This window comes from Tachyglossus aculeatus, chromosome 6 (assembly GCF_015852505.1).
Source record: "Tachyglossus aculeatus isolate mTacAcu1 chromosome 6, mTacAcu1.pri, whole genome shotgun sequence".
Classification (NCBI taxonomy): Eukaryota; Metazoa; Chordata; class Mammalia; order Monotremata; family Tachyglossidae; genus Tachyglossus; species Tachyglossus aculeatus.
The window spans coordinates 7,035,095-7,045,541 of NC_052071.1; the positions used below are offsets into that span (position 1 = coordinate 7,035,095).

Genomic DNA, 10,447 nt, shown 5'->3' on the forward strand with positions numbered 1-10,447 from the left:
TGATCAGAAGAGAAGCAGCATGGCTCAGTGGAAAGAGCATGGGCTTTGGAGTCAGAGGTCATGGGTTCAAATCCTGGCTCTGCCAACTGTCAGCTGTGTGACTTTGGGCAAGTCACTTCACTTCTCTGTGCCTCAGTTCCCTCATCTGTAAAATGGGGATTAAAACTGTGAGCCCCCTGGGGGACAACCTGATCACCTTGTCACCTCCCCAGCGCTTAGAACAGTGCTTTGCACATAGTAAGCGCTTAATAAATGCCATCATCATCAGATGGGAAACAGTCCAGGTCCCGTATAGGGCTCACATGCTTAATCCCCATTTTACAGATGAGGCAACTGAGGCCCAGAGAAGTGAAGTAACATGCCCAAGGTCACACAGCAGACAAGTGGTGGAGCTGGGATTAGAACTTAGGTCCTCTGAATCTCAGGCCCTGCCCCTTTCCCCTAGGTCATGCTGAATTTCATCAATAGAATGGAGCTTGGTAAAACTGCAGTTAACGCCTGGAATCGATCAGTTGTATTTATTGAGCGCTTACTCTGTGCAGAGGTCTATACTAAGCTCTGGGGTAGAGACAAGAACATGAGTTTGGACTCAGTCCCTGTTCTTCGTGAGGCTCTTTGTGGACAGGGAACGTGTTTACCAACTCTGTTTTATCGGACTTTCCCAAGCGCTTCGTACAGTGTTCTGCACATAGTAAGCCCTCAATAAATAGCAATGATTGAGGCTCACAATCCGCATGAGGGAGCTAGAACAGGTAGATATTTTATCCCCATTTCACAGATGAGGAAACCGAAGTATGGAGAAGTGAAGTGACTTGTCCAAGGTCACTGTGCAGGTATGCGGCACAGGTGGGATTATTAGGCAGGACTCTGGCTCCAAGGCCCAAGCTCTTTCCACTGGGTCATATTGGTTCTCGGGGAATTAATCAGAGAAGGCTTACTGGGGGAGATAGGTTTTTAGGAGGGCTGTGGCTTTAGTGATACAGTCCCCTAACAATCATTTATTGAACCCTTACTGTGTGCAGAGCACTGTACTAAGCGCTTGGGAGTGTCCAATCTAACAGAGTTGGTAGGTTGATTCCCTGCCCACCACGAGCTCACAGTCCAGAGGGGGAAACAGACTTTAATATAAATAAATGATCGATATAATAAATTATGGCTATAATAAATAAATCATAGCTATAGTAAAGTACAGATATGATAAATAAATCACAGATATGATAACCAAGATATGAATAAATCACGGATATGATGAATAAATCTTGGTTATGATAAATTACAGTTACGATAGATAAATCACAGCTATAACCAAGATATGAAGAAATCACAGATATGATGAATAAATCATGGTCATCATACATTACAGATATAGATAAATTACAGATATGATACATTACAGATAGGATAAATAAATTATGGATGTGATAAAGTTATGGATAAAAATTCACATGATAAATGAATTACAGATATAATTAAATTATGGATAGTTACCCCTAGGTGTTAATGGGCCCAGGTTCATTACAGTCCCTGGAGTGTTGTCTGAGCATGATTTAAAAAAAAAAAAAAAGTTTTACATGCCAAGTCCTGTGCCTCAGTTACCTCATCTGTAAATTGGGGATTAAGACTGTGAGCCCCATGAGGGACAATCTGATTGCCTTGTAGCTACCCCAGCGCATAGAACAGTTCTTGGCACATAGCAAGTGCTTAAATTCCATCATCATCATAATCTGATCAGACACAATCCCTGTCCCATACAGGACTTAAGGTCTAAGCGGGAGGGAGAACAGATGTTGAATTCCCATTTACGGGCGAGGTAACTGAGGCCCGGAGAAGTGAAGCGACTAGTCCTAGGTCACACGGCAGGCCAGTGTTACACCTGGGAACAGAACCTGGTTCTTCCAACTCCCAGGCCCGGGCTCTTTCTGCCAAGTCACGCCGCTTCTCCAAAGTGAAAAACGTTCCAAGAAAATTGTCCATCCCATCTATCCTAGAGTTCTATTCGAATTTGAGAGTGAAAGTTATTAGAGCGAAGACGTGTAGAATTCGGTTTTCCATCCTGGGTTGAATAGACATTATTTCCAGGGCGTCTCCTGGGATGCGAACTATATTCTCATTAGCTGCAAAGCGTTTCAGATCCAGAGTGTAACATATTGCAGGATTTCAACAGCATTTATCTCTCCTTTTACTCGGGGAAACTGTGCTCCTAGGTTTTAAATAGATGCAAATTAGAGCCCAAAATATTTACACCCTGTTCCAAACACCCAGTCAGAAAGTCGATTCCCATAGCAACAAATTGAAATTTATTTATTTTCACTTATCGTGAATTATAACCTTTAATGATTTTAACGGTGTGGTTTTTTTTTTCTCAGTACCAGGATCTTTAGACATTTGACTAAAGCTTTCTGGTGTTTTTATTACCTCCCTTATGAAAAATGCAGAATGCTTGACTTTTTAATTAGAAAAATCTAAAACAATATATTTGCTTCACAGAATTAACAGACAAGCTTTTTGCTCTGCATTTGAGAAGCAAGTCATTTACGTCTCACAGCACTAATAAGGTCTTGCATCAATTTGGTTTGATCCGGGCTAGAAACAGGGACAACAGCAACACATTTTCTCATGATATCTGGCGAAATTTTGGCATTGCGTTCCTAAATCTTTAACTCTGGACCCGTAGAGGTTCACAGTGTCTAATAATGCTTGAAAATTGAATAATAATAATACTAATGATTAGGGTATTTGTTAAGCGCTTACTCTGTGCTAAGCACTGTACGAAGCGCTGGGAAAATTTTCCTAGAGATTGATTTGGGGAGTAGGAATTTCTTACGCCTGGTGTTTGGGGTGAAGGGGGGGAGGAGCTTAATGAGGGGAGATTTAGTCTGGTTCGTCTGAGAATATTGGAGATTCAGGTAGCCGCTCTCTTCCACTGCACTCTAGCAATCAATCAATTTATCAATTGCATTTACTAAGCACGTACTCTGTTAAAACACTGAGCTCGGGAGAGTACGATTTAACTGAATTGGTAGACACTTTCCCTGCCCACAACAGACTTGGCTTAGAGTGTTGCTTTGGTGATTTCTATGTTTTATTTTTTATTTACGATGGCATGTTAAGCACATACTATGAGCCAAGCACTGTAATAAGCGCTGGGGTCTTGTCTCATGCTGTCAGATGGTCCCCGACCGATAGCGACGCCATCGACACATCTGTCCCAGAATGCCCTTCCTCCATCTGCCTTTATTCTGGTACTGTAACCCCAGAGTTTTCTTGGTGAAAATACAGAAGTGGTTTACATCCCCTCCTTCCGTGCTGTATACTTGAGTCTCCACCCTTGACTCTCTCATGCTGCTGCTGCCCAGCACAGGGGAGTTTTGACTTGTAGCAGATTGCCTGCCACTCGCTAGCCACTGCCCAAGCTGGGAATGGAAAGGGAGGCCTCTGCTTCACTCTCCTCCCCATAATCGAGACTGGTAGAGTACTGGAAACTCTCCAGATGCCATCCTGAGAGGGGAAAGAGCTGGGGTAGGTATAAGATAATAGATACAAGATAACCAGTTTGGACATCATCCGTGTCCCACATGGGGCTCACAATCTAAGTGGGAGGCAGAACAGGGATTGAGTCCCCATTTTACAGATGACGGAACTGAGGGCCAGAGAAGTCAAGTGACGTGCCCAAGGTCACCCAGCAGCTGCAGCCCCATGTGGGACCGGATGACTTCATATCGGCTGCTGTGCTCAGTACAGTGTTTGGTATGTAATAAGCATTTAACAAATGCCACAGCTACTAACATGGTTATTACTGATAAAAGCTTTTGATTGAGGATGGCTATTGTCAGGTCAGTGGGTTCATATTCGCGTTCTCCTGAGCCTCACATTGGACTTCATTATCTTGTATCTACCCAGTGTAGCCTAGTGGATAGAACATGGAAGTCAAAAGATCCTGGGTTCTAATCCTGGCTCTTCCACTTGTCGGGTGTGTGATGTCGGGCAAGTCACTTGACTTCTCTGTCCCTCAGTTCCCTCATCTGTAAAATGGGGATGAAGACTGTGAGCCCAACGCGGGAAAGGGACCGCATCCAACCAGATTACCTTGTATCTAAGTAAGTGCTTAGCAAATATCACAATTACTACTCCAGTGCTTAGTGTGGTGCTTGACAGGTAGTAAGTGCTTAACCCCAGTGATATTTACAGATGGTGAGAGCAGGACCACTCATTAGTGAAACCACTAGAGACTTGCCCCTCCTTATTGCTGCTTTTCACTTAACCTTTCCAGTTTTGAATATCGGCTGGTCCCTGCATCATACGTCAGAGTTGTCTGCGGCTCATAGCAATAGAGTTTGATCTCCCAGAACCACCAGGCATTCAGGAGGGCTGTGGCTTTTTGTGATACAGTCCCCTATCAATCATTTATTGAACACTTACTGTGTGCAGAGCTCTGTACTAAGTGCTTGGGAGTGTCCAATCAAACAGAGTTGGTAGGTTGATTCCCTGCCCACCAGGTGCTCATAGTCCAGAGAGGGAGACAGACATTAATGTAAATAAATGATGCATATAATAAATTATGGCTATAATTAATAAATCACAGCTATAATAAATCACAGATATGATAACCAAGATATGAATAAATCACGGATATGATGAATAAATCTTGGGTGTGATAAATTACAAATATGATACATAAATCAGAGATATGGTACATTACAGATAGGATAAATAAATAAAGCCCCACCTGAAGGCAGGGATGGGTTTCCTCGCTGCTGTTGTCCAATTCCAAGCTCTCAGTCCAGTACCTAGCAACTCAGTGACTGATTAACATATGTCATCTATTGATCTTTGATTGGAAACCTCAAAGGCCTTGCCTCCTTACTTACAGAAACTCCTCACCGTGGGCTTTAAAGCCCTCAATCCCCTTGGCCGCTCCTACTTCACCTCGGTGCTCTCCTATTCATTCATTCATTCATTCATTCAATCGTATGTATTGAGTGCTTACTGTGTGCAGAACATTGTACTAAGCGCTTGGGAAGTACAAGTTGGCAACATATAGAGACGGTTCCTACCCAACAATGGGCTCACAGTCTAGAAGGGGGAGACAGACAACAAAACAAAACATATTAACAAAATAAATAGAATAGTAAATATGTACAAGTAAAATAGAGTAATAAATATGTACAAACATATATACAGGTGCTGTGGGGAGGGGAAGGAGGGGGCTCAGTCTGGGAAGGCCTCCTGGAGGAGGTGAGCTCTCAGTAGGGCTTTGAAGGGAAGAAGAGAGCTAGCTTGGCCGATGTGCGGAAGGAGGGCATTCCAGGCCAGGGGGAGGACGTGGGCTGGGGGTCGACGGCGGGACAGGCAAGAACGAGGCACGGTGAGGAGGGAGGTGAAGTGATGGAGGTAGCCACTGGAGATTTTTGAGGAGGGGAGTAACATGCCCAGAGCGTTTCTGCACAAAGATGATCCGGGCAGCAGTGTGAAGTATAGATTGAAGTGGGGAGAGACAGGAGGGTGGGAGATTAGACAGGAGGCTGATGGTGTAATCCAGTCAGGATAGGATGAGAGATTGAACCAGCAGGGTAGCAGTTTGGATGGAGAGGAGCGGGCGGATCTTGGTACAACCCAGCCCGCACATTTTGCTCCTCTAATGCCATCCTTCTCGCTGTACCAGAAACTTACCTATTTTGCCCCTGACCTCTTGCCCACATTCTGCTTCTGGCCTTGAATTTGAGAAGCAGCGTGGCTCAGTGAAAAAGAGCACAGGCTTTGGAGTCAGAGGTCATGGGTTCAAATCCTTGCTCCGCCAATTGTCATCTGTGACTTTGGGCAAGTCACTTCACTTCTCTGGACCTCAGTTCCCTCATTGTAAAATGGGGATTAAGACTGTGAGCCCCCCGTGGGACAACCTGATCACCTTGTAACCTCCCAAGCACTTAGAACAGTGCTTTGCATATAGTAAGCGTTTAATAAATGCCATCATTTTATTATTATTATTGAACTTGATCCCTCCTTGTATCCAACCCCACCTTCAAAGCCTTACTGGGCACACATCTCCTCCAAGAGGTCTTCCCTGGCTAAATCCTCATTTCCTCTTCTGCCACTCCCTTCTGAATCACCCTCGGATTAGAATTTTCTCCTTTTATTCACCCTTTCCGCAGCCCCTCAGCACTTACATCCCTATCCGTAATTTCCTTATTTATCTTGTCTGCCTTCCCCTCTAAACTGTTCACTCGTTGTGGGAAGGGAACATTTCTATCTACTCTATTATCCTCTTTCAAGCACTTAATACAGTGCTGTTCACGTAGTAAGTGCTCAGTAAGTATGGATCAATAGCTTCTGCTGCAAATTGGGAATCAGTAAACTGCATAGTAGCAGAGGATCAGTGTGGCCTAAAGGAAAGGTCCTCATCCTGGCTCTGCCATGGGTCTACTGTGTGACTTTGGACAAGTCACTTCACTTCTCTGAGCCTCAGTTTCCTGTTTCGTAAAATGGGGATTCAATACTCGTTTTCCTTCCTACGTAGATTGTGAGCCCCACGTGGGACCTGATTATCTTGTATCTGCTGCTGCTCTCAGTACAGTGCCTGGTATAGTAAGTGCTTAAAAAATGCCACAATTGTTAACAGTGTTATTGTGCAGTAGGTGATCAATAAAAGCCATTGATTGAGGATGGCTATTGTCAGGTCAGTGGGTTTGTGGTCCGGAGAAGCAGTGTGGCTTAGTGGAAAGAGCACAGGCTTGGGAGTCAAAAGTTGAGGGTTCTAATTTCAGCTCTGCCACTTACCAGCTGTGTGACTTTGGGCAAGTCACTTAAGTTCTCTATGCCTCAGTTACCGCATCTGTAAAATGGGGATTAAGAGTGTGAGCCCCACATGGGACAGCCTGATTACCTTGTATCTACCCCAGCGCTTAGAACAGTGCTTGGCACATAGTAAGCACTTAACAAATACCATTATTATTATTATTATTATTAGAATTCAGGGCCCAGAACCATCTTTGTTTGGGTATTTCATCTTCAATTCAATCCTCATTGAATTGTGTTTATTAGGGCAAAACCCTAGGCCAAAGACCAATTTATCTTCCTCACTATGCAAATGACAACAGTCCTTTATTAAGTTAATGAGACCAGATAGCAAATTCGATTGCTTTATAATGGTCATAGTGTAAAAATGGATGGACAGACTAATTCTCAGGACAAAGATGATTTTATCACCCTAACACACATCATTTCATTCTTGCTTTAATTTTCCTCTTTTAATTTAACCATTTTATTTTAATTACGGAAAGGCGCAGATAATTGCTTTGAACTTTCCGTAATTGTTCGCGCCCAGAACCGATTCCAAGCTTTACCTTAAGAATCCAGAAGCCATGAATCTTCTTCCGGTGTCATTTCAGAAAGGGGTCAAAGTTCCTTGAGGGTGAGGGGACTGTCTTATCACTCTGAGGTCACACAGCAGGTAAGTGGCGGAGCCTGGATGAGAATTTAAGTCCTCTCATTCTCAGGCCCAGGCTCTTCCCACTAGGAGAAGCGAAGTATCTTAGAGGATAGAGCCCAGGCTCAGGAGTCAGAGGACATGGGTTCTAATTCTGGCTCCACCACTAGTGTGCCGTGTCATCTTGGGTAAGTCACGTTCCTTTTCTGGGCTTCAGTTCCCTTATCTGTAAAATGGGGATTAAGACTGTGAGCCTTATGTGGGACAGGGACTGTGTCCATCCCGATTATCCTGTTTCTATCCCAGCACTTAGTACAGTACTAGTACACTTCTAGACTGTGAGCCCGCTGTTGGGTAGGGACCGTCTCTATATGTTGCCAACTTGTACTTCCCAAGCGCTTAGTACAGTGCTCTGGACACAGTAAGCGCTCAGTGAATGAAACAATGCTTGCGAACAGTAAATGCTTAACAAATTCAAGTAAGCCACTCTGCATCCTCTAGACCATAAGCTCACTGTGGTCCTGGAAAGTGTCTGTATTGTGTTATCATTCTTTCCCAAGGGCTTATACAGTGCTCTGCACACAGTAAGTGCTCTATAAATATGATTGAATGAGTATTTGGGGTTGATATTTGACAGAGTGCGACTGTATGCACATACCTTCCTCACCACACATTCTTGATTGTGTAAAATTAGTTGGTGTAATTCTGATCTTAAAGAGTCTCTCTGTGTGGTAGTTTTACCCAACCGAGTGACCAGATGGTCTTTGTAGTTCTCGGATGCGAGACTCCTACTTCCTGGAAGACTTGAAAAAAAAATAAAAATCAAGCGATGGGTTCCCAGCAAACCCCTCTCTGAAGTGACTCCCGTCAGGAAAAATCAAAGCAAAAGAGGTGTTCATGGAGGAGGCTTAATTAAAGGCCCTGGGGATATCAGAAATGACCAAATCAGGGCAGTGAAATAGTTTTGAGCTCCCTGACTCGTCAGAACTTGTTCAGATCTCAGGGGGAAGTGGACGGAGATGAGAGGGCATTGGTTTGAAGCAGAATGGAATAGTGGGTAGAGCCCAGGCCTGCGTTTCATGGGTTCTAATCCTGGCTCCACCATTTGTCTCTTGTCACCTTGAGAGCTCGGGCTTTGGAGTCAGAGGTCATGGGTTCAAATTCCGGCTCCACCAATTGTCAGCTGTGTGACTTTGGGCAAGTCACTTCACTTCTCTGGGCCTCAGTTACCGCATCTATAAAATAGGGATTAAGACTGTGAGCACCTCCATGGGACAACCTGATCACCGAGTAACCTCCCCAGCACTTAGTACAGTGCTTTGCACATCATAAGCACTTAAATGCCATTATTATTATTATTATTATTATTCACTTCTCTGGACTTCAGTTACTTCATCCGTAAAATGGGGATTGAAACCTCTGAGCTCTGCTTATTATATTTGCAGTGAGTGAACAATATATACAATTGAATGACTAGAATGAATGATTTGCTTGTATCCACTCCAGTGCTTAGTATAGTGGCTGGCACCTCGCAAGTGCTTAACAAATAACACAGTTATTATTATTATTTGATTTTGTCGTCACGAGATGCTCTCTGATGTTGCCTAAGTTCAGGGGCTCCAGAGGACTGGATTTATGTTCTTGGCAAATTTTCGGGACTCCAGACCTGTTGATTCTTGATGGGGTTTAGGAAACAAATGAGTAAAATACTGTTGCTAGGGGCTGGTGGCTGCTTTGAAAGGAAAGGTGATCCAGTTGATAGTTGGAGCAGGCCACGAGAAGCAGCATCTCTTATTGGATAGAGCCCATGCCTGGGAGGAAAAAAAGACCTGGGTTCTAGTCCCAACTCTGCCACTTGTCTGCTGCAGGATTCTGAGTGTGGGCTCCTCCTCTGCCTCCCACCCCCTAACTGTGGGGGTCCCTCAAGGTTCAGTTTTGGGTCCCCTTCTCTTCTCCCTCTACACCCTCTCCCATGAAGAACTCATTCGCTCCCGTGGCTTCAACTCCCACCTCTGTACAGATGATTCCCAAATCTCCAGCCCCAATCTCTCTCCCTCTCTGCAGTCTCTCACTTCCTCCTGTCTTCAGGACATCTCTACTTGGATGTCCTCCTGTCACCTCAAACTTAATATGTCTAAAACAGAGCTCCTTATCTCCCCCCCCCACCGCCAAACCCTATTCTCCCCCTGACTTTCCTATCACTGTAGACAGCATCACTATCCTTCCCATCTCACAAGCTCTGTCTCCCTCCCTTCAGGCTCGTATCTCCTCCTGCCTTCAAGACATCTCCATCTAGATGTCCGCCAACCATCTAAAACTCACCATGTCCCAGACCGAACTCCTTATCTTTCCTCCCAAACCCTGCCCTCTCCCTGACTTTCCCATCGCTATTGATGGCCCTACCATCCTTTCCGTCTCACAAGCCTGCAACCTTGGTTTCATCCTCGACTCTGTTCTCTCGTTCACCCCTCACATCCAATCCGTTACCAAAAACTGCCGGTCTCACCTCCGCAACATAGCCAAGATCTGCCCTTTCCTCTCCATCCAAACCACTACCCTGCTGGTTCAATCTCTCATCCTATCCCGACTGGATTACTGCATCAGCCTCCTTTCTGATCTCCCATCCTCCTGTCTCTCCCCACTTCAGTCTATACTTCACACTGCTGCCCAGATCATCTTTGTGCAGAAACGCTGTGGGCATGTTACTCCCCTCCTCAAAAATCTCCAGTGGCTACCAGTCAACCTAAACATCAGGCAAAAACTCCTCACTCTCAGCTTCAAGGCTGTCCATCACCTTGCCCCCTCCTACCTCACCTCCTTTCTTTCCTTCTCCAGCCCAGCCCTCACCCTCCACTCCTCTGCCACTAACCTCCTCACTGGACCTCGTTCTCGCCTGTCCCGCCATCGACCCCTGGCCCATGTCCTGCCCCTGGCCTGGAATGCCCTCCCTCTGCTCATCAGCCAAGCTAGCTCTCTTCCTCCCTTCAAAGCCCTGCTGAGAGCTTACCTCCTCCAGGAGGCCTT

The 10,447-nt window shown here is 45.1% G+C and overlaps 1 non-coding gene across 1 annotated transcript; it reads right to left on the reverse strand.

Moving 5' to 3' along the window:
- Positions 1-3,371: 3,371 nt before the first annotated feature.
- Positions 3,372-3,508, reverse strand: LOC119930298. The gene has a single exon (XR_005451780.1). It is a non-coding gene; the product is annotated as a small nucleolar RNA SNORA7 (small nucleolar RNA).
- Positions 3,509-10,447: the final 6,939 nt, after the last annotated feature.